Source organism: Siphateles boraxobius, unplaced genomic scaffold (genome assembly GCF_051911475.1).
Source record: "Siphateles boraxobius isolate OS27281-9 unplaced genomic scaffold, OSU_SipBor_1 134, whole genome shotgun sequence".
NCBI lineage: Eukaryota > Metazoa > Chordata > Actinopteri > Cypriniformes > Leuciscidae > Siphateles > Siphateles boraxobius.
In genome coordinates, this window is record NW_027508738.1 from 165,059 (window position 1) to 189,095 (window position 24,037).

A 24,037-nucleotide genomic window follows, 5' to 3' on the forward strand; every position below is an offset into this window, starting at 1 on the left:
ACAAGCACACTGGTGCTGTGTGTTTAGCAGAGCTTCATCTCATCTCTCTCTCTCACACACACACACACACACACACACACACACACACACACACACACACACACACAAACACACACACACAAACACAAACACACACAAACACACACACACACACACACACACACACACACACACACACACACACACACACACACAAGCACACTGGTGCTGTGTGTTTAGCAGAGCTTCATCTCATCTCTCTCTCTCACACACACACACAAACACACACACACACACACACACACACACACACACACACACACACACACACACACACACTCTCTCTCACACTGGTGATGTGTGTTTAGCAGAGCTTCATCTGTCTTCATATCCATGTCATCTCCTAATAAGTGTTTAAAGAGGGCACCTGCCGCTTCCACAAGCCACCCGGCAGACAGACTCAACTCTCCATGAGCCTGAGTTCCCCTGCTGGGGATGGCCATTCATCACACACACACACACACACACACACACACACACACTGGGTCACCCCACACTGTGACTGTATGGCCATAATAAAGCCTTGTTATTTTATAATCGCATATTATCCACATAACTTTAGGTCATACTGAGAACATTTAGATTTAAAACACAGAATTACATCATAAACATTTTTTTGCATGTGAGAAATTTAAAATGAGAGAGAATTACTTTTTTGTTTACATATTTTATTTGGAACCACTTTGATGCTGGAATATTATTTTTTTAGGGCTGCCAAAGTTAATGCTTTTAATTTAAAGATTATTGCAACATTATTTTTATGTTTAACGGTATTTAATATATATATAACGCTGTTACATGTTCTCCGTTTTGTGCCTTGTGTTTCGGTAACGCTGGGGGAAACTCATGACGGAAAGTCAAATGCCATTTTATTTAGACAAAAAAAAAAAAAAACACACAAAGAGCAGAATCCAGGAATCACATGAGCAGAACTGAGGACACCAACAACAACACATCCAAAAAAAGAACTCGTCTGATTATTCAACTCAACTCAGTTCAGTGTTGATTAAATTAAGTTCAATAACAGCGTCGCAAAGTTATAGTGTCCATCTCGAATTTCCCTCTTATCCAATAGTATCGGTGCAGTTAAATCGATAATATTACATATGAATTGTAAGTTGTGACATAAATTGATAGTTGTGCACTGATGTGTGTGTGTGTGTGTGTGTGTGCGTGCGTGTGTGTGTCACGAGCCGCTCTGACAGCTCAATCACGCTCCAGTCACACAATAGATGTATTGATCGTCACGCTGAGCGATGCACGATCCTCTATCTTTAACTCTCTCTGTCCGTCACCGTCAGCTCAGGTATTAATGAGGAGACTCGAGGCTGCAGACTCACTCACTTCATCAATCTCTTATTCACTCACACTAACACTGACTCTCTGGACACACACCAGCATCAACAGTGGATACATCCTGCTTCCATGAGGGAAATGGCTGTGAGACTGTGGAGAAGATTAGATGAACTAGGACTGCACGATTATGACAAAAAAAAAAATCATAAATGTCGATTATTGCCTTGAATTTGTAATTGCGATTATTAATTACGATTATCACAATTTACATTGAATGATGTTTTGAATAGCGTTATGCCATTGTTTGAAGCGACTGCATGCCAAATTGTTATAACAAAGCAAACAAGCTAAAACACTCTTGCTTTTAAAACTTTTATTGCTTTTCTCTAGCATTAAGCCTCAATTGTCAAATATAGGCTACATTTTATTTATTTAAAAAAAAAAAAGTACAAAATATGCATGGTATTATAATGTTATACTAAAACTTTGTGAATTAAAACAATGTGTGTGTGGGGGGGGGGGGGGGGGGGCAAAAAACAAACAATTTTTGTTGAAATTGCGCCTTTGAGCGATTACATAATTGTGTAATCTGTAATTGTAATTGTGTTTAGATATAAAACAAATTGTTAAGTCCTAAGATGAACCCAAAATATTGGTTCTGTTTTAAATTATTAAAATTAGTTGTAAATGATGTTGCTGTGTCTATCACTGTCAGCTCTCTTTAATGACCGAAACATGTTCTTAAATGTCCAAATACTATCTGAGATAAAAACACTGCTGACAAAAAAACATTGTTTGGTAATAAATTAAACTTAAATTAAAATAAACTCCCTCTATTTTTTAGTTTCTTTCCCTGATTACCTTTTTTTAGGTAAGTGTCTTTTTTATTACCCTATAAGCCAACTGGGTCATTTAATCCTCCGAGTGTCAGTATTCTTAATGCAGTTAAACCCACTGCAGCTCTCTTTATTTTACACACAAACACACACACACACACACACACACACACACACACACACACACACACACACACACACACACACACACACACACACACACACACACACACACACACACACACAAACACTCGCTCCACGTTACACACACACACTCTCTCCATGTTACTCACACTCTATCTCTCCTCGTTACACACACTCACTATCTCTCCCCGTTACACACACTCACTCTCTCTCCTTGTTACTCACACTCTATCTCTCCACGTTACACACACTCACTATCTCTCCCCGTTACACACACTCACTCTCTCTCTCTCCTTGTTACTCACACTCTATCTCTCCACGTTACACACACTCTCCCTCTCTCCACGTTACACACACTCACTCTCTCTCCACGTTACACACACTCGCTCTCTCTCCACGTTACACACTCTCTATCTCTCCACGTTACACACACACTCACTCTCTTCACGTTACACACACACACACACACACACACACACACACACACACACACACACACACACACACACACACACACACACACACACACACACACATACTCTCTCTCTCTCCCTCTCTCCATGTTACACACACTTGCTCTCTCTCCACGTTACACACACTCTCTCTCCACATGTTACACACACACTCACTCTCTTCACGTTACACACACACACACACACACACACACACGCACTCTGTCTTTCTCCACGTTACACACACTCGCTCTCTCTCCTTGTTACACACACTCACTCTCTCTTTACGTTACACAAACTCACTCTCTTCACGTTACACATGCTCACTCTCTCTTCACATGTTACACACACTCGCTCTCTCTTTATGTTACACATATTCGCTCCCTTCACGTTACACACACTCACTCTCTTCACGTCACACACACTCACTCTCTCTTCACGTCACACACACTCACTCACTCTTCACGTTACACACTCGCTCTCTTTACGTTACACATATTCGCTCTCTCTTTACGTTACACACACTCACTCACTCACTCACTCTTTACATTACTTACTCACTCTCTTCACGTCACACAGACTCACTCACTCTTCACGTTACACACTCGCTCTCTTTACGTCACATACTCACTCTCTTCACGTCACACACACTCACTCACTCTTCACGTTACACACTCGCTGTCTTTACGTTACAGATTCACTCTCTCTTCACGTTACACACGCTCACTCTCTTTACGTTACACACACTCGCTCTCTCTTTACGTTACAAACACTCGCTCTCTCTTTACGTTACACATATTCACTGTCTCTTCACGTTACACACACTCACTCTCTTCAAGTTATACATGCTCGCTCTCTCTTCACATGTTAAGCATACTCACTCTCTTTACATTACACATATTTGCTCTCCAAGTTTCACACACTCGCTCTCTTTACGTTACATACTCACTCTCTTCATGTCACACACACTCACTCACTCGTCACGTTACACACTTGCTCTCTTTACGTTACAGATTCACTCTCTCTTCACGTTACACACACTCACTCTCTTCACTTTACACATGCTCGCTCTCTCTTTACGTTACACATATTCGCTCTCTCTTCATGTTACACACACTCACTCTCTTCACGTTACACATATTCACTCTCTCTTTGCATGTTACACACACTCACTCTCTTTACGTTACACACACTCGCTCTCTCTTTACGTTACACACACTCACTCTCTCTTTACGTTACACATGCTCGCTCTCTCTTTACGTTACAGATATTCGCTCTCTCTTCATGTTACACATATTCACTCTCTCTTTGCATGATACACACACTCGCTCTCTCTTTACGTTACACACTCGCTCTCTCTTAACGTTACACACACTCACTCACTCCCTCACTCACTCACTCACTCACTCTCTTCACGTCACACACACTCACTGACTCTGCACATTACACACTCGCTCTCTTTAAGTTACACATATTCACTCTCTTCACGTTACACACACTCACTCTCTCACTATACTACACATTTTGCAATTCAAAAGGGCACTTTTTAAATGCACTGAACACGGGTCTCTGCATAAGACACAACAATCTGACATAAAGTCACATGTTTGTCATTTCAAAACACTGCCATTCAAAATTACACTACATAAGCTAATCTACCACTACATGCACCTGGCCAAACACCTCAATGGTTACTGTAACACTTCAATCAGGATGTAAGCACTATGACAAGACCACAGGTGAGCACCTTTTATTTTTACAACCAAAATGGAGTTATTATTATTATAATAATTATTTTTCTTGCCTCTTTTTTATCTATATATTTTTTATCTATCTATTTTTTTGTATATTTTTATACTGTTTTTAGTGGGAATATTTGTGTTCAGTCCAATGTTAATATATCTGCTGTGCATATGTTGCACTGACTTGTTTGGTGAAAAATAAAAAAATAATGTTTCAACAGCATGTGTGTGTATTTGCAAATATTTCTGTGCATGTGAACAATCTGAAGAATGTTCTATAATTTGAACTATTTTAGTATTATGGCAAAGCACACTAAAGATGAGAGTGCTTTTCATTATGCCCAACAGTGTGTAGTTGGTTAGACAAAAATCTGGTAATATGACTTAAGTGTGTACCATTTCGTGCAAAAGTTAGATTTTAATAATGCTATATGTAGTTTTGGACTTGCAGTGCTTCATTTTGCAGGATATATAAGGTATTTTGCAGGATATATGAGGTATTTTGCAGGATATATGAGGTATTTTGCAGGATATATGAGGTATTTTTTATGATATATGAGGTATTTTGCAGGATATATGAGGTATTTTGCAGGATATATGAGGTATTTTACAGGATATATGAGGTATTTTGCAGGATATATAAGGTATTTTGTAGGATATATGAGGTATTTTGTAGGATATATGAGGTATTTTGTAGGATATATAAGGTATTTTGCAGGATAAATAAGGTATTTTGCAGGATATATGAGGTATTTTGTAGGATATATGAGGTATTTTGCAGGATATATGAGGTATTTTTTAGGATATATGAGGTATTTTGTAGGATATATGAGGTATTTTGCAGGATATATGAGGTATTTTGCAGGATATATGAGGTATTTTACAGGATATATGAGGTATTTTGCAGGATATATAAGGTATTTTGTAGGATATATGAGGTATTTTGCAGGATATATAGGTATTTTGCAGGATTTATGAGGTATTTTGCAGGATATATTAGGTATTTTGCAGGATTTATGAGGTATTTTGCAGGATATATGAGGTATTTTGCAGGATATATGAGGTATTTTGCAGGATATATGAGGTATTTTACAGGATATATGAGGTATTTTGCAGGATATATAAGGTATTTTGTAGGATATATGAGGTATTTTGTAGGATATATTAGGTATTTTAAAGGATATATGAGGTATTTTGCAGGATATATGAGGTATTTTGCAGGATATATGAGGTATTTTTTAGGATATATGAGGTATTTTGTAGGATATATGAGGTATTTTGCAGGATATATTAGGTATTTTGCAGGATTTATGAGATATTTTGCAGGATATATGAGGTATTTCGCAGGATATATGAGGTATTTTGCAGGATATATGAGGTATTTTGCAGGATATATAAGGTATTTTGCAGGATATATGAGGTATTTTGTAGGATATATAAGGTATTTTGCAGGATATATGAGGTATTTTGTAGGATATATGAGGTATTTTGTAGGATATATGAGGTATCTTACAGGATATATGAGGTATTTTGCAGGATATATGAGGTATTTTCTATGATAGATGAGGTATTTTGTAGGATATATGAGGTATTTTGTAGGATATATGAGGTATTTTGCAGTATATATGAGGTATTTTGTAGGATATATGAGGTATTTTGCAGGACATGAGGTATTTTGTAGGATATATGAGGTATTTTGCAGGATTTATGAGGTATTTTGTAGGATATATGAGGTATTTTGCAGGATATATGAAGTATTTTGTAGGATATATGAGGTATTTTGCATGATATATGAGGTATTTTGCAGGATATATGAGGTATTTTGTAGGATATATGAGGTATTTTGTAGGATATATGAAGTATTTATAAGGTATTTTGTAGGATATATGAGGTATTTTGTAGGATATATGAGGTATTTTATAGGATATTTGAGGTATTTTGTAGGATATATGAACTATTTATAAGGTATTTTGTAGGATATATGAGGTATTTTGTAGGATATATGAGGTATTTTGTAGGATATATGAGGTATTTTGTAGGATATATGAGGTATTTTGCAGGATATATGAGGTATTTTGTAGGATATATGAGGTATTTTGTAGGATATATGAGGTATTTATAAGGTATTTTGTAGGATATATGAGGTATTTTGTAGGATATATGAGGTATCTTGTAGGATATATGAGGTATTTTGCATGATATATGAGGTATTTTGCAGGATATATGAGGTATTTTGTAGGATATATGAGGTATTTTGTAGGATATACGAAGTATTTATAAGGTATTTTGTAGGATATATGAGGTATTTTGTAGGATATATGAGGTATTTTATAGGATATTTGAGGTATTTTGTAGGATATATGAAGTATTTATAAGGTATTTTGTAGGATATATGAGGTATTTTGTAGGATATATGAGGTATTTTGTGGGATATATGAGGTATTTTGTAGGATATATGAGGTATTTTGTAGGATATATGAGGTATTTTACAGGATATATGAGGTATTTTGTAGGATATCTGAGGTATTTTGTAGGATATATGAGGTATTTATAAGGTATTTTGTAGGATATATGAGGTATTTTGTAGGATATATGAGGTATTTTGTAGGATATATGAGGTATTTTGTAGGATATATGAGGTATTTTGCAGGATATATGAGGTATTTTGTAGGATATATGAGGTATTTTGTAGGATATATGAGGTATTTTGCAGGATATATTAGGTATTTTGTAGGATATATGAGGTATTTTGTAGGATATATGAGGTATTTATAAGGTATTTTGTAGGATATATGAGGTATTTTGTAGGATATATGAGGTATTTTGTAGGATATATGAGGTATCTTGCAGGATATATGAGGTATTTTGCAGGATATTTGAGGTATTTTGCAGGATATATGAGGTATTTTGTAGGATATATGAGGTATTTTGCAGGATATATGAGGTATTTTGCAGGATATATGAGGTATTTTGTAGGATATATGAGGTATTTTGCAGGATATATGAGGTATTTTGTATGATATATGAGGTATGTTGATGGATTTATGAGGTATTTTGTAGGATATATGAGGTATTTTGTAGGATATTTGAGGTATTTTGCAGGATAAATTAGGTATTTTGCAGGATATATGAGGAATTTTGCAGGATATATGAGGTATTTTGCAGGATATATGAGGTATTTTGTAGGATATATGAGGTATTTTGCAGGATATATGAGGTATTTTGCAGGATATATGAGGTATTTTGTAGGATATATGAGGTATTTTGCAGGATATATGAGGTATTTTGCAGGATATATGAGGTATTTTGCAGGATATATGAGGTATTTTGTAGGATATATGAGGTATTTTGTAGGATATATGAGGTATTGTGTGTGATATATGAGGTATGTTGATGGATTTATGAGGTATTTTGTAGGATATATGAGGTATTTTGTAGGATATTTGAGGTATTTTGCAGGATAAATTAGGTATTTTGTAGGATATATGAGGAATTTTGCAGGATATATGAGGTATTTTGCAGGATATATGAGGTATTTTGTAGGATATATGAGGTATTTATAAGGTATTTTGTAGGATATATGAGGTATTTATAAGGTATTTTGCAGGATATATGAGGTATTTTGTAGGATATATGAGGTATTTATAAGGTATTTTGTAGGATATATGAGGTATTTTGTAGGATATATGAGGTATTTATAAGGTATTTTGCAGGATATATGAGGTATTTTGTAGGATATATGAGGTATTTTGTGGGATATATGAGGTATTTTGCAGGATATATGAGGTATTTTGCAGGATATATGAGGTATTTTGTAGGATATTTGAGGTATTTTGTAGGATATATGAGGTATTTTGTAGGATATATGAGGTATTTATGAGGTATTTTATAGGATATTTGAGGTATTTTGTAGGATATATGAGGTATTTATGAGGTATTTTATAGGATATTTGAGGTATTTTGTAGGATATATGAGGTATTTATAAGGTATTTTGTAGGATATATGAGGTATTTTGTAGGATATATGAGGTATTTTGCAGGATATATGAGGTAATTTGTAGGATATATGAGGTATTTTCCAGGATATATGAGGTATTTTGCAGGAGGTATTTTACAGGATATATGAGGTATTTTGCAGGATATATTAGGTATTTTGCAGGATATATGAGGTATTTTGCAGGATATATGAGGTATTTTTTAGGATATATGAGGTATTTTGCAGGATATATGAGGTATTTTGCAGGATATATGAGGTATTTTGTAGGATATATGAGGTATTTTGCAGGATATATGAGGTATTTTGCAGGATATATGAGGTATTTTGCAGGATATATGAGGTATTTTGTAGGATATATGAGGTATTTTGTAGGATATATGAGGTATTGTGTATGATATATGAGGTATGTTGATGGATTTATGAGGTATTTTGTAGGATATATGAGGTATTTTGTATGATATTTGAGGTATTTTGCAGGATAAATTAGGTATTTTGTAGGATATATGAGGAATTTTGCAGGATATATGAGGTATTTTGCAGGATATATGAGGTATTTTGTAGGATATATGAGGTATTTATAAGGTATTTTGTAGGATATATGAGGTATTTATAAGGTATTTTGTAGGATATATGAGGTATTTTGTAGGATATATGAGGTATTTTGCAGGATATATGAGGTAATTTGTAGGATATATGAGGTATTTTCCAGGATATATGAGGTATTTTGCAGGAGGTATTTTACAGGATATATGAGGTATTTTGCAGGATATATTAGGTATTTTGCAGGATATATGAGGTATTTTTTAGGATATATGAGGTATTTTTTAGGATATATGAGGTATTTTGCAGGATATATGAGGTATTTTGTAGGATATATGAGGTATTTTGTAGGATATATGAGGTATTTTGCAGGATATATGAGGTATTTTGCAGGATATATGAGGTATTTTGCAGGATATATGAGGTATTTTGTAGGGTATATGAGGTATTTTGCAGGATATATGAGGTATTTTGTAGGATATATGAGGTATTTGTAGGATATATGAGGTATTTTGCAGGATATATGAGGTATTTTGCAGGATATATGAGGTATTTTGCGGATGTATGAGGTATTTTGTAGGATATATGAGGTATTTTGCTGGAAATATGAGGTATTTTGTAGGATATATGAGGTATTTTGCAGGATATATGAGGTATTTTGTAGGATATATGAGGTATTTTGCAGGATATATGAGGTATTTTGCAGGATACATGAGGTATTTTGCAGGATATTTGAGGTATTTTGCAGGATATATGAGGTATTTTGTAGGATGAATGAGGTATTTTGTAGGATATATGAGGTATTTTGCAGGATATATGAGGTATTTTGCAGGATATATGAGGTATTTTGTAGGATATATGAGGTATTTTGCAGGATATATGAGGTATTTTGCAGGATTTATGAGGTATTTTGCAGGATATATGAGGTATTTTGTAGGATATATGAGGTATTTTGCAGGATATATGAGGTATTTTGCAGGATATATGAGGTATTTTATATGATATATGAGGTATTTTGCAGGATATATGAGGTATTTTGCAGGATAAATGAGGTATTTTGTAGGATGAATGAGGTATTTTGTAGGGTATATGAGGTATTTTTCATGATGTATGAGGTATTTTGCAGGATATATGAGGTATTTGTAGGATATATGAGGTATTTTGCAGGATGTATGAGGTATTTTGTAGGGTATATGAGGTATTTTGCAGGATATATGAGGTATTTTGTAGGATATATGAGGTATTTGTAGGATATATGAGGTATTTTGTAGGATATATGAGGTATTTGTAGGATATATGAGGTATTTTGCAGGATGTATGAGGTATTTTGTAGGGTATATGAGGTATTTTGCAGGATATATGAGGTATTTTGTAGGATATATGAGGTATTTGTAGGATATATGAGGTATTTTGCAGGATATATGAGGTATTTTGCAGGATATATGAGGTATTTTGCGGATGTATGAGGTATTTTGCAGGAAATATGAGGTATTTTGCAGGATATATGAGGTATTTTGTAGGATATATGAGGTATTTTGCAGGATATATGAGGTATTTTGTAGGATATATGAGGTATTTTGCAGGATATATGAGGTATTTTGCAGGATATATGAGGTATTTTGCAGGATATATGAGGTATTTTGTAGGATGAATGAGGTATTTTGTAGGATATATGAGGTATTTTGCAGGATATATGAGGTATTTTGCAGGATATATGAGGTATTTTGTAGGATATATGAGGTATTTTGCAGGATTTATGAGGTATTTTGCAGGATATATGAGGTATTTTGTAGGATATATGAGGTATTTTGCAGGATATATGAGGTATTTTGCAGGATATATGAGATATTTTATATGATATATGAGGTATTTTGCAGGATTTATGAGGTATTTTGTAGGATATATGAGGTATTTTGCAGGATATATGAGGTATTTTGTAGGATATATGAGGTATTTTGCAGGATATATGAGGTATTTTGCAGGATATATGAGGTATTTTTTAGGATACATGACGTATTTTGCAGGATATATTAGGTATTTTGTAGGTTATATGAGGTATTTTGTAGGATATATGAGGTATTTTGTAGGATATATGAGGTATTTTGCAGGATATATGAGATATTTTGTAGGATATGTGAGGTATTTTGCAGGATATATGAGGTATTTTGCAGGATATATGAGGTATTTTGCAGGATATATTAGGTATTTTGCAGGATATATGAGGTATTTTGCAGGATATATGAGGTATTTTGCAGGATTTATGAGGTATTTTGTAGGATATATGAGGTATTTTGCAGGATATATGAGGTATTTTGTAGGATATATGAGGTATTTTGCAGGATATATGAGGTATTTTGCAGGATATATGAGGTAATTTGCAGGATATATGAGGTATTTTGCAGGATATATTAGGTATTTTGTAGGTTATATGAGGTATTTTGTAGGATATATGAGGTATTTTGTAGGATATATGAGGTTTTTTGCAGGATATATGAGGTATTTTGTAGGATATATGAGGTATTTTGCAGGATATATGAGGTATTTTGCAGGATATATGAGGTATTTTGCAGGATATATGAGGTATTTATGAGGTATTTTATAGGATATTTGAGGTATTTTGTAGGATATATGAGGTATTTATAAGGTATTTTGTAGGATATATGAGGTATTTTGTAGGATATATGAGGTATTTATAAGGTATTTTGTAGGATATATGAGGTATTTTGTAGGATATATGAGGTATTTATGAGGTATTTTATAGGATATTTGAGGTATTTTGTAGGATATATGAGGTATTTATAAGGTATTTTGTAGGATATATGAGGTATTTTGTAGGATATATGAGGTATTTTGCAGGATATATGAGGTAATTTGTAGGATATATGAGGTATTTTCCAGGATATATGAGGTATTTTGCAGGAGGTATTTTACAGGATATATGAGGTATTTTGCAGGATATATGAGGTATTTTGCAGGATATATGAGGTATTTTTTAGGATATATGAGGTATTTTTTAGGATATATGAGGTATTTTGCAGGATATATGAGGTATTTTGTAGGATATATGAGGTATTTTGCAGGATATATGAGGTATTTTTTAGGATACATGACGTATTTTGCAGGATATATTAGGTATTTTGTAGGTTATATGAGGTATTTTGTAGGATATATGAGGTATTTTGTAGGATATATGAGGTATTTTGCAGGATATATGAGGTATTTTGCAGGATATATGAGGTATTTTTTAGGATACATGACGTATTTTGCAGGATATATTAGGTATTTTGTAGGTTATATGAGGTATTTTGTAGGATATATGAGGTATTTTGTAGGATATATGAGGTATTTTGCAGGATATATGAGATATTTTGTAGGATATGTGAGGTATTTTGCAGGATATATGAGGTATTTTGCAGGATATATGAGGTATTTTGCAGGATATATTAGGTATTTTGCAGGATATATGAGGTATTTTGCAGGATATATGAGGTATTTTGCAGGATTTATGAGGTATTTTGTAGGATATATGAGGTATTTTGCAGGATATATGAGGTATTTTGTAGGATATATGGGGTATTTTGCAGGATATATGAGGTATTTTGCAGGATATATGAGGTAATTTGCAGGATATATGAGGTATTTTGCAGGATATATTAGGTATTTTGTAGGTTATATGAGGTATTTTGTAGGATATATGAGGTATTTTGTAGGATATATGAGGTTTTTTGCAGGATATATGAGGTATTTTGTAGGATATATGAGGTATTTTGCAGGATATATGAGGTATTTTGCAGGATATATGAGGTATTTTGCAGGATATATGAGGTATTTATGAGGTATTTTATAGGATATTTGAGGTATTTTGTAGGATATATGAGGTATTTATAAGGTATTTTGTAGGATATATGAGGTATTTTGTAGGATATATGAGGTATTTATAAGGTATTTTGTAGGATATATGAGGTATTTTGTAGGATATATGAGGTATTTATGAGGTATTTTATAGGATATTTGAGGTATTTTGTAGGATATATGAGGTATTTATAAGGTATTTTGTAGGATATATGAGGTATTTTGTAGGATATATGAGGTATTTTGCAGGATATATGAGGTAATTTGTAGGATATATGAGGTATTTTCCAGGATATATGAGGTATTTTGCAGGAGGTATTTTACAGGATATATGAGGTATTTTGCAGGATATATGAGGTATTTTGCAGGATATATGAGGTATTTTTTAGGATATATGAGGTATTTTTTAGGATATATGAGGTATTTTGCAGGATATATGAGGTATTTTGTAGGATATATGAGGTATTTTGTAGGATATATGAGGTATTTTGCAGGATATATGAGGTATTTTGCAGGAGATATGAGGTATTTTGCAGGATATATGAGGTATTTTGCAGGATATATGAGGTATTTTGTAGGGTATATGAGGTATTTTGCAGGATGTATGAGGTATTTTGTAGGATATATGAGGTATTTGTAGGATATATGAGGTATTTTGCAGGATATATGAGGTATTTTGCAGGATATATGAGGTATTTTGCGGATGTATGAGGTATTTTGTAGGATATATGAGGTATTTTGCTGGAAATATGAGGTATTTTGTAGGATATATGAGGTATTTTGCAGGATATATGAGGTATTTTGTAGGATATATGAGGTATTTTGCAGGATATATGAGGTATTTTGCAGGATACATGAGGTATTTTGCAGGATATATGAGGTATTTTGCAGGATATATGAGGTATTTTGTAGGATGAATGAGGTATTTTGTAGGATATATGAGGTATTTTGCAGGATATATGAGGTATTTTGCAGGATATATGAGGTATTTTGCAGGATATATGAGGTATTTTGCAGGATATATGAGGTATTTTGCAGGATTTATGAGGTATTTTGCAGGATATATGAGGTATTTTGTAGGATATATGAGGTATTTTGCAGGATATATGAGGTATTTTATATGATATATGAGGTATTTTGCAGGATATATGAGGTATTTTGCAGGATATATGAGGTATTTTGTAGGATGAATGAGGTATTTTGTAGGGTATATGAGGTATTTTGCAGGATGTATGAGGTATTTTGCAGGATATATGAGGTATTTTGCAGGATATATGAGGTATTTTGTAGGATATATGAGGTATTTGTAGGATATATGAGGTATTTTGCAGGATGTATGAGGTATTTTGTAGGGTATATGAGGTATTTTGCAGGATATATGAGGTATTTTGTAGGATATATGAGGTATTTGTAGGATATATGAGGTATTTTGCAGGATATATGAGGTATTTTGCAGGATATATGAGGTATTTTGCGGATGTATGAGGTATTTTGCAGGAAATATGAGGTATTTTGCTGGATATATGAGGTATTTTGTAGGATATATGAGGTATTTTGCAGGATATATGAGGTATTTTGTAGGATATATGAGGTATTTTGCAGGATATATGAGGTATTTTGCAGGATATATGAGGTATTTTGCAGGATATATGAGGTATTTTGTAGGATGAATGAGGTATTTTGTAGGATATATGAGGTATTTTGCAGGATATATGAGGTATTTTGTAGGATATATGAGGTATTTTGCAGGATTTATGAGGTATTTTGCAGGATATATGAGGTATTTTGTAGGATATATGAGGTATTTTGCAGGATATATGAGGTATTTTGCAGGATATATGAGGTATTTTATATGATATATGAGGTATTTTGCAGGATTTATGAGGTATTTTGTAGGATATATGAGGTATTTTGCAGGATATATGAGGTATTTTGCAGGATATATGAGGTATTTTTTAGGATACATGAGGTATTTTGCAGGATATATTAGGTATTTTGTAGGTTATATGAGGTATTTTGTAGGATATATGAGGTATTTTGTAGGATATATGAGGTATTTTGCAGGATATATGAGATATTTTGTAGGATATGTGAGGTATTTTGCAGGATATATGAGGTATTTTGCAGGATATATGAGGTATTTTGCAGGATATATTAGGTATTTTGCAGGATATATGAGGTATTTTGCAGGATATATGAGGTATTTTGCAGGATTTATGAGGTATTTTGTAGGATATATGAGGTATTTTGCAGGATATATGAGGTATTTTGTAGGATATATGAGGTATTTTGCAGGATATATTAGGTATTTTGTAGGTTATATGAGGTATTTTGTAGGATATATGAGGTATTTTGTAGGATATATGAGGTTTTTTGCAGGATATATGAGGTATTTTGTAGGATATATGAGGTATTTTGCAGGATATATGAGGTATTTTGCAGGATATATGAGGTATTTTGCAGGATATATGAGGTATTTTGCAGGATATATGAGGTATTTTGCAGGATATATGAGGTATTTTGCGGGATATATGAGGTATTTTGCAGGATATATGAGGTATTTTGCAGGATATATGAGGTATTTTGCAGGATATATGAGGTATTTTGTATGATATATGAGGTATTTTGCAGGATTTATGAGGTATTTTGCAGGATATATGAGGTATTTTGTAGGATATATGAGGTAGTTTGGAGGATATATGAGGTATTTTGTAGGATATATGAGGTATTTTGCAGGATATATGAGGTATTTTGCCATTTGGGTGTGTGGTTTTGTGAATTGTGTTAAGTATTTTAATAAAACCAGCCTAGTTTGCAAAATTGTGTTAGCAATTGGAAAAAAACTGTAGTAATTATATTACTTTTGTGCCATTGCCAAGTGTGTAGGATTGATGTAAGGGCATGATCATCATCACAATGACGTGGTGTTTTAACAAAAGAATTCACTGCTAAAGAACTGAGAAATGAGAGAGTTTAACAAACACACACAGCCAACCCTCAGATAGACTCCTGCACACAGTTATGAGTCTAGACTTGGACACATCAGGAAGAAACTGGAACATGGAAGTTCTTGAAAGGAATGGGGAATATACATGTACAGTAAACTTAAAAAATCTGGAAAATAAAGCCCTACAATTTATTACTTATAAACTAAAGTCTCAAAGTATAGTCTCTTTGCCTTCTGTTCTTGACAGAAGCGCTGTCTGCACCCTGTGTGTGTGTGTGTGTGTGTGTGTGTGTGTGTGTGTGTGTGTGTGTGTGTGTGTGTGTGTGTGTGTGTGTGTGTGTGTGTGTGTGTGTGTGTGTGTGTGCGATGAATAATGTATGAGTGTTCATTAAGATGAGTGTGTGTGTGTGTGTGTGTGTGTGTGTGTGTGTGTGTGTGTGTGTGTGTGTGTGTGTGTGTGTGTGTGTGTGTATGTGTGTGTGTGTGTGTGTGTGTGTGTGTGTGTGTGTGTGTGTGTGTGTGTGTGTGTGTGTGTGTGTGTGTGTGTGTGTGTGTGTGTCCTGCCTTGGCTGCCATCTGGATCCGTGCCATGACTGCCACCATTTAGAGAGAGAGTGCATGAGGAATCTGAAAGCATCTTAAACATAAAATAGATGTAAATTCATACATTTGAATGATGAATTTGACTCAAGCTATGGCTTGTAATTTCAGTAAAAGGAAAATTTTTTAAAAATTTGGCAGATACTTTTATCCAAAGCCTACCGTGCCTTCAAGGTGTATTTGTATTTCAGTGAACCGGTGACCTTGGCGCTTACAGTCCCAAACTCAATCATTGCTAAAGGATCAAGCCATTTCACCTTTGACCCCATTTGCCATTGAAATTTCAAGAAAAATGATCAAATGCATATTTGTAGGCCTACAGCATTTCAGATCAAATACCCTTCTGAAAACAAAGTGTGCTTGGTTTTATTGAATGTGCACCTGTTGCGTACTTCGTCTCTTCATAGATGCCACCTACGTCACTAGAAATAGAACACCGCCATATTGACGACCGATCTCGCCCGGCGCCGCCCAAACTGCCCATTTGAATGAGAGAGAAAGACAGAGATAGATAGATACATTTTTTATTTTAGGCTCCGATCCTTATTCGCAAAGGACATCGCTAATCATTTCAGTAGTCATTTTGCAGACAAAGTTGATAAATTAAGGAATGAAATGCGCTCCCCGAGTGGGAGTTGTATATCATCTAAAATTATAATAAACTCTATCATGAATAATAAATCATGCTCTTTTGAGTTCCAACCTATAGAAGTTGACAGGGTGGAAAAGCTACTTGACAACCTAAATAATCATAAACCAGCTGGGATGGATACTTTAGATGGGAGATTAATTAAGGTTGTTTCAAGTATTATATCATTGCCAATATGTCATATTTTTAACTTGAGTTTAAAGGAGGGGTTATTCCCTCAGGTTTGGAAATCTGCTAGGGTTTTACCTCTTCAGAAAAATAAACGGGAAAGTTTCTCAGCTGCAAATAGCAGACCCATCAGTATTCTTCCAGTTTTAAGTAAGTTACTGGAAAAAGTTGTGTTTGAGCAGATACTACATTATTTTGTATTTAATGACTTAAATTCTCATTGTCAGCATGCATATAAGGCTGATCATTCTACGTGCACAGCTCTGACAGACATGACAGATAAATGGTTGACTTGTATTGATAACAAGATGATGGTTGGAACTGTGTTACTTGACTTTAGCGCTGCATTTGATATTGTAGACCATGGGTTATTATTAAATAAGCTTGCTACTTATGGGTTTAGTCCATTAGCCATAAATTGGATGAATAGCTATTTATTAAATAGGAAACAGTATGTATTTTTTAATGGTAGTTTTTCCTTCCCTAAAACTTTACAGTGTGGAGTGCCACAGGGGAGTTGTCTAGGGCCGTTACTCTTCTCTATATTTATTAATGATTTGCCATATGTTTTGAATAAGTGCTCTGCGACTTTATTTGCGGATGATACAACTGTTCATTTTGCATCAGCTAGTATAAGCGAACTAAGAAACACACTTCAATCAGAATTACAACTTGTAGTGAACTGGATTTGTGAAAACAGACTTGTTTTAAATGTAACTAAAACCAAAAGTATCTTGTTCAGGTCTAGATAGGTCAGTAAGGGTGATAATCAGCTCTGTCTATCACTCACAGACTCGAACATTGAACAAGTTGAAGAGGTAAATTTGCTTGGTGTTACATTGGATGGACAGTTAACTTGGGAGAAACATATTGACAATATTGTTAAGAAAATGGGTAATGGAAGATTTGGGATTAGAAGATGTTCCCCTTTTCTTACCCCTGCCACTAGAGTGCTGGTGACACATGCATTGGTTTTATCCCACCTTGATTACTGTTCACCTGTCTGGTCAGGTGTGGCTAAAAAATATCTGTTTAAGCTACAAATAGCTCAAAATAAAGCTGCAAGACTCGCACTGGCCTGTCCATGGGGTGTGAGTACGGACGGTATGCATACCAGTCTCTCTTGGCTTAGAGTGGAGGAGAGGTTGTCATGCAACCTTATGAATTTTTTTAGGAATATCTATTATAAGAAACAACCTACTTGTCTGTACTCAAAAATAAAGTATGTGAGAAACCAACATAGTCATAGTACTCGACATTCTACAAAGGGTTGTCTAGCTTTGAAAAAACCCAGGACTGATGCTGTGTGCAGATCTGTAATGTATAGAGCCATTAAAATGTGGAATAATTTACCAATTTATATTGTTGAAACACCTAGTAAGGCCGGCTTTAAAAGCCTACTAAAAAAATACTTGAATAATAACACAAACATTGATGAGCTTAGATAAATGTTTTGATGTATAATTGTGTTTTGTGTGTTATGATTCTGTTTTGGTGGTAGCTTGCGTTATTATGCATACAAGATACTCTTCATAAGTATTGTAGGTATCGGTTTTAGATTATGTGTAACTTGTATGTTAAATGTTGGTTGGATTATGTATGTTGTTACGTATTTATGTTTCTATGTATTTTATGTATGTTTTTGTATGTGGACCCCAGGAAGAGTAGCTGCAACATTAGTGGCAGCTAATGGGGATCCAAATAAATAAACAATAAACAATAAACAATATTTGTTACCCCCAGTTTTCTTTTGTCCTTTATCATCTGCCCCAGACTTGCCCCAATCTGCCTTCCATGATATATATATATTTATCTTGTGCATAACCCCTACCCGTACAGTGGGGATCACTTGAAGGCTTTCAAAGAGTACAGACGCGTATCAATATGCTGTGGCTGGATGGGTTACAAACGTAAAAGTGCGGCACCTGGCCACCGAGGATTTATATTTAAACATCGGAAATTTTGGTATTATAAAAAAAAATCAAATGTATGATTTTGGTGGTAGTTTGCTCTGACTAGGTAGTGAGTTGTTAGCTAAGTGGCTCAGCTGGTAGCTTGCTAGCTGTTAGCCACGGCTCACGGCTAGCTGTCATAAATCTGGATTAGGCCTGTCGTGATAGTCAATCAATCAATTAATAGCACGATAAAAAAATGAGCTCGATAATATTTCCGGCCGCGATAATTTCCATTTGCATGCTTTGTTTTCCTCGTCTCTCTCTCTCTCTCTCTCTCTCTCTCTCTCTCTCTCTCTCTCTCTCTCTCTCTCTCTCTCTCTCTCTCTCTCACTCTCTCTCTCACTACACCAAAGAGACTGGATGACAACCCTGTTTAAGACATAACCGACATATTTTACGCGAATACTCTCCAAAACGGACATTTAAACATAATGTTGTGTGTATTTGTCCATTCAGACACGAAACAGAGCTCAATTCATTACTCGCGCGCTGTATAGGAGTCTATGAGTGCACGCTTCGGGTGTGTGCGCACAGAAAGATGAGACATGATACAATATTAGACATTCATACACTATGAGACATTTATTCTATCCTTTTCTTTTGGTATTGAATAAAATACCAGTTCGGGGTTCCTCTTTCGGCTGTGTTTGCAGCCAACTGCACAACATATTACAGGCATTACTGAGACCGCCGGTCGTCAAGATGGCGGCGCAAAGCTACAGTGACGTCATGTGACCCGAACGAATAAAATATATATATTTTTTAATTAATTTGCAGGTAACGTAATATTAATGAAATAAAACAACACTTAAGTGTATTTAAAGAAAGTAGACAATCATGACTATGCACTTTTAAAAAGTGCACTTTGTAATAACTTTAGTAATCATCCTTTAAATTAGTAAACTTATTTTGATGTGTTGACTAACTTACTACAGTACTTGATTTGATCTGTAGTGCTAATATATTTAAAGTTAATATATTTTAAATATACTAAAATTACAACTTCATCATTTTAAATCTGTAATTACAAATAGTTCACACTCTATATTTTTTAAATATTGTATTGTTTCCATGATCAGTACTCTTTTTAAATGTATACTAAAAAATACTTATTTTTCACAAGGGTAGTCATTATACGTTAGATATTCGATGCAAATTGATTAAATTAAGCAAATGTAACCATATGTGACTCGTAATACTAGGGTCTGGGCCCCTGCGCGAGGGTCCCGTATGTATATCATATAAAACAGTGAAATTGTTTACAGTTACTTTTATCTTGTCAACAATCGATTGTATGCACTGAAAAAAATAACTTCCCCGTATGTGCACTAACACAATTTAAGTAAATTTTACTTCTACTGCTCTGTACAACTAACCTGTTATTGCAACACAGTCTCATAAAAGTGCATATCTATACCATTAATGTTATTTCTCGTGCCATTTATACGGCAAACATTTTTATTTTGCGTGCATATGCTATGCACTGAAAACCCCTTGGTTAGGATTAGGGGCGTGGAGGAAAATTGCATATCACATGCATGCAAAAAATATATATACAAAAATAAATGGCACGATAAATAACATTTGTTGTATAGATACGCACTTTCATGAGATCGGGCTGTATTAGCAAGTAAAATCTACTTACTATTGAACTTAACATTCATTTGACGTTTAATTGACAGTTAATACTTAATTGAAGTAATTAAGTAAATATTACTTACATTTAATTTATTTAATTTCACATATAGAATTAAGTAACATCTACTGAACTAAGTTTAGTAAATTTAACCAAATTAACTTTTTACTCAAACAATATAAAACTGAATTAAACCACATTCATCTCATAGGAGATGAATCACATGAGCTTCAGTATCTTCAATCCTATTGGCTGTCAAACGCCAACATGCGCATTAATTCTAGAAATGAGCATAATAAACGTATTCGCTCAATTGAGGCGGACAAATTTTTTTATTTGATGAGAAAATATACACATAAACTATGATGGAAACACATTTACAGAATAAATCCCTCGATGCGCAACAATAAACTCATGTGAATTTTCCTCAGCGTCAGCTGTGATTGGATAACTGGAGTGACCAGCGGACCAATGGCATCGCAGCATCTCAAATGTTGGTTTGTTGTTTCTGAAAGTTAAAGTGTGTGATCAGAATGATTTGGTTTAATTTCCGTCCAGAAGCATCTCACACACACGAGTGTGTTCCCGAACACCAGCATCCGAACGCAAGAGAACATGACAGCGTTTATTGTGTTTCGTCTGACGCTCTGAGACACACTCGTTTATGACGGAGGAAAAATAGAAATATTGCAGAAACGTATTGTTTGTTACTGATATTTTGCGCCAATTTCCCAGGAAGTGATGATTTTGTTCTCGTGAAAACGTGTGATGGAAACGCTGATTTATTCGCAAATGTTTTATGTGACATTCCAATTTTGCACACGTGTTAAATTACCAACTTTGAATGGAAACAGAGAATCATTGGAAATGAATAACTTCTGAAAATCACTGTAAGTGTGAATGCATTCACATACTGAACAATCAAAAAACAATGACTTTTTACTCTTTTTCTTTTTCCATCCTCGACAGCCATGAGTGCTTTGCCTTGTGCTCTGTCCCACAGTGTCACTGGTGTGTGTGTGCGTGTGTTTGTGTGTGTGTCTGACTGTACAGTGTGTGTGTGAGCACTGCTATTCTCTGTCCCATCACACACCGTAAACACACCGCAAAGTGTCCTGCAGCAACTCACATCTAAGAAACGTCCTGGTTGCGTATGCAACCCACCGTTCCCTGAAGGAGGGAACGGAGGACGTAGTCGACGTCGACTGAATTGGGATCTCGCTAGAGAGCCTGTCTTCTTCGAGTACTATTGAACGAGGCAATGTAATTGGCGTGCGTGATTCGCATCACACGCTCCGCCCCCGCGGCGCGGGTATAAATACGGAAGTGGATGCACGCACTAGTTGCTTTTTCGCTGAGGAGCCGAGAGTAACCCGGGGTCAGCGGTGGTCCAGCGGTAGTGGCAAGGGGACTACGTCCTCCGTTCCCTCCTTCAGGGAACGGTGGGTTGCATACGCAACCAGGACGTTCCCTTTCAGTCGATAACGTCGGACGTAGTCGACGTCGACTGTATTGGGATCACCCTTTGAACAAGCCACTAACGCTGCCACCTTCCAGTGCCTAAACCAAAGCCTCCTGATGCCCCCGCAAATTCAAGGCGGGGAAGGACAGGGCTTAGGCCAGGGAAGTCACTGCTGTTCCTACCGGACCACTGGGAAAGCGTTCCCCGTACATTGGAAGGAAGGGACGCTGCGGAAGCCACGTCCAACCCAGAGGGAGGTAACGTGGAAAATACACATCTGAACTGGGCGGAAACCGGGCAGTCTAACATATGGAATGACACTGGGTTGGCTCCAGCCTAAGACGGGGGGAGACACACCGGACAGTGACGGCAGAGAGACTCTGCCGAGGGAAGACACGGGCTTCCGTATCGTGGAAGAATACACATATGGGGTCGCCGAAGGGACCGCAACATATGGACCCAGCCTAACACAGGTTCCACACTGCTTACGAGTGGTAGGCCTAACACCAGACGTTCCGCACGTCCGAAGTCGGAGGGGTGTGGAGGAACTCAACAGGGTTAAATTTTAAGGGAACTCAACTGGAGTAGAAAGGCGCACGTATCCAGTCCATAGGAGGGGAATGGCGCAGCAAGCCGACACTTGAACCGGGCTCACAGTGAAACTGGCTTCATGAGAAGGGAGCCCACGGGAAGCAGCGGTTCAACTAGGTGTCGTCCAGCCCCCAACTCTAGAATCTGTTTTACCAAAGCATATCGTCAACGCCCAGGCGGAGCACTTTACACTCATCATAGAGGAGCTCAACACCTAAGTGGACATGTTGCATCTCGGATCTTTACCGAAATGAAGGCAAGCACTAAGTGCAACTTTGCATGGAAACAGCCTTCCCTCTCTGCTGAATTCCATCAGATATTTGTAGAGCTGGTCTGAGGTCTATGACTTGCATTCTGTACACGTCCAAGCGAACGGACAGAGAAGCCAGGGCTGGATCTGCCTCCTCCAGGGCAGCGCTTGCAGGCTCGCCACCTGCTCCTATTACGGGAGAGGTAGGAACCTTGGGCACAATCCGAGCCGGGGTCTCAGCTTGTGAGAGTTAGCCGGCCCAGACTCCAGGCACAATACGTTGACCGAAAGCGAGCAAGTCCCTACCCTCTAGTAGAGACCACGCGAGCAGGAGAACTGATATAACAGATTTTTTAACTCACTGCCTGCAGTGGCTCAGGGGCGGTCTCTGCAGTGCAGTCGCACCAGGGACAAGGCCCAAGAGGATAAAGAGGGACACAAGGATTTACAAGACCTTGCTCCTCAGGAACCTGACGATCAGAACGTGCTTCTGCATACTTCTGCAACACGATTAGCGTCGTTTAAACCCCGAGGCAACATCATTTTGAGAGTGAAGGAAAACAGCCTACTGCAACCCATTTTGCAGGAAAGAGAGCACTGAAGTGATCGAAAGCTTTCAGGATCTCCTCTGGAGAGAAGACGCACTCAATGACTAGGTTCCACTTCTAAAGGCGTAAGCACGCTACCCAATTCTAGGGGGTGCTCGCAGAAGTGATGGTATCTATCACATGTTCTTGTGATAGCCACCTGAACCTCCGCGTGCAGATATAAGAACTTCACTGAGCACCAGGAGCATTTCTGCTCAGCACTGCGTGTGACGAATTCACTGAGCTACATGTGATGAACTCACTGAGCTACAGGAGCATTGCTGCTCAACACCT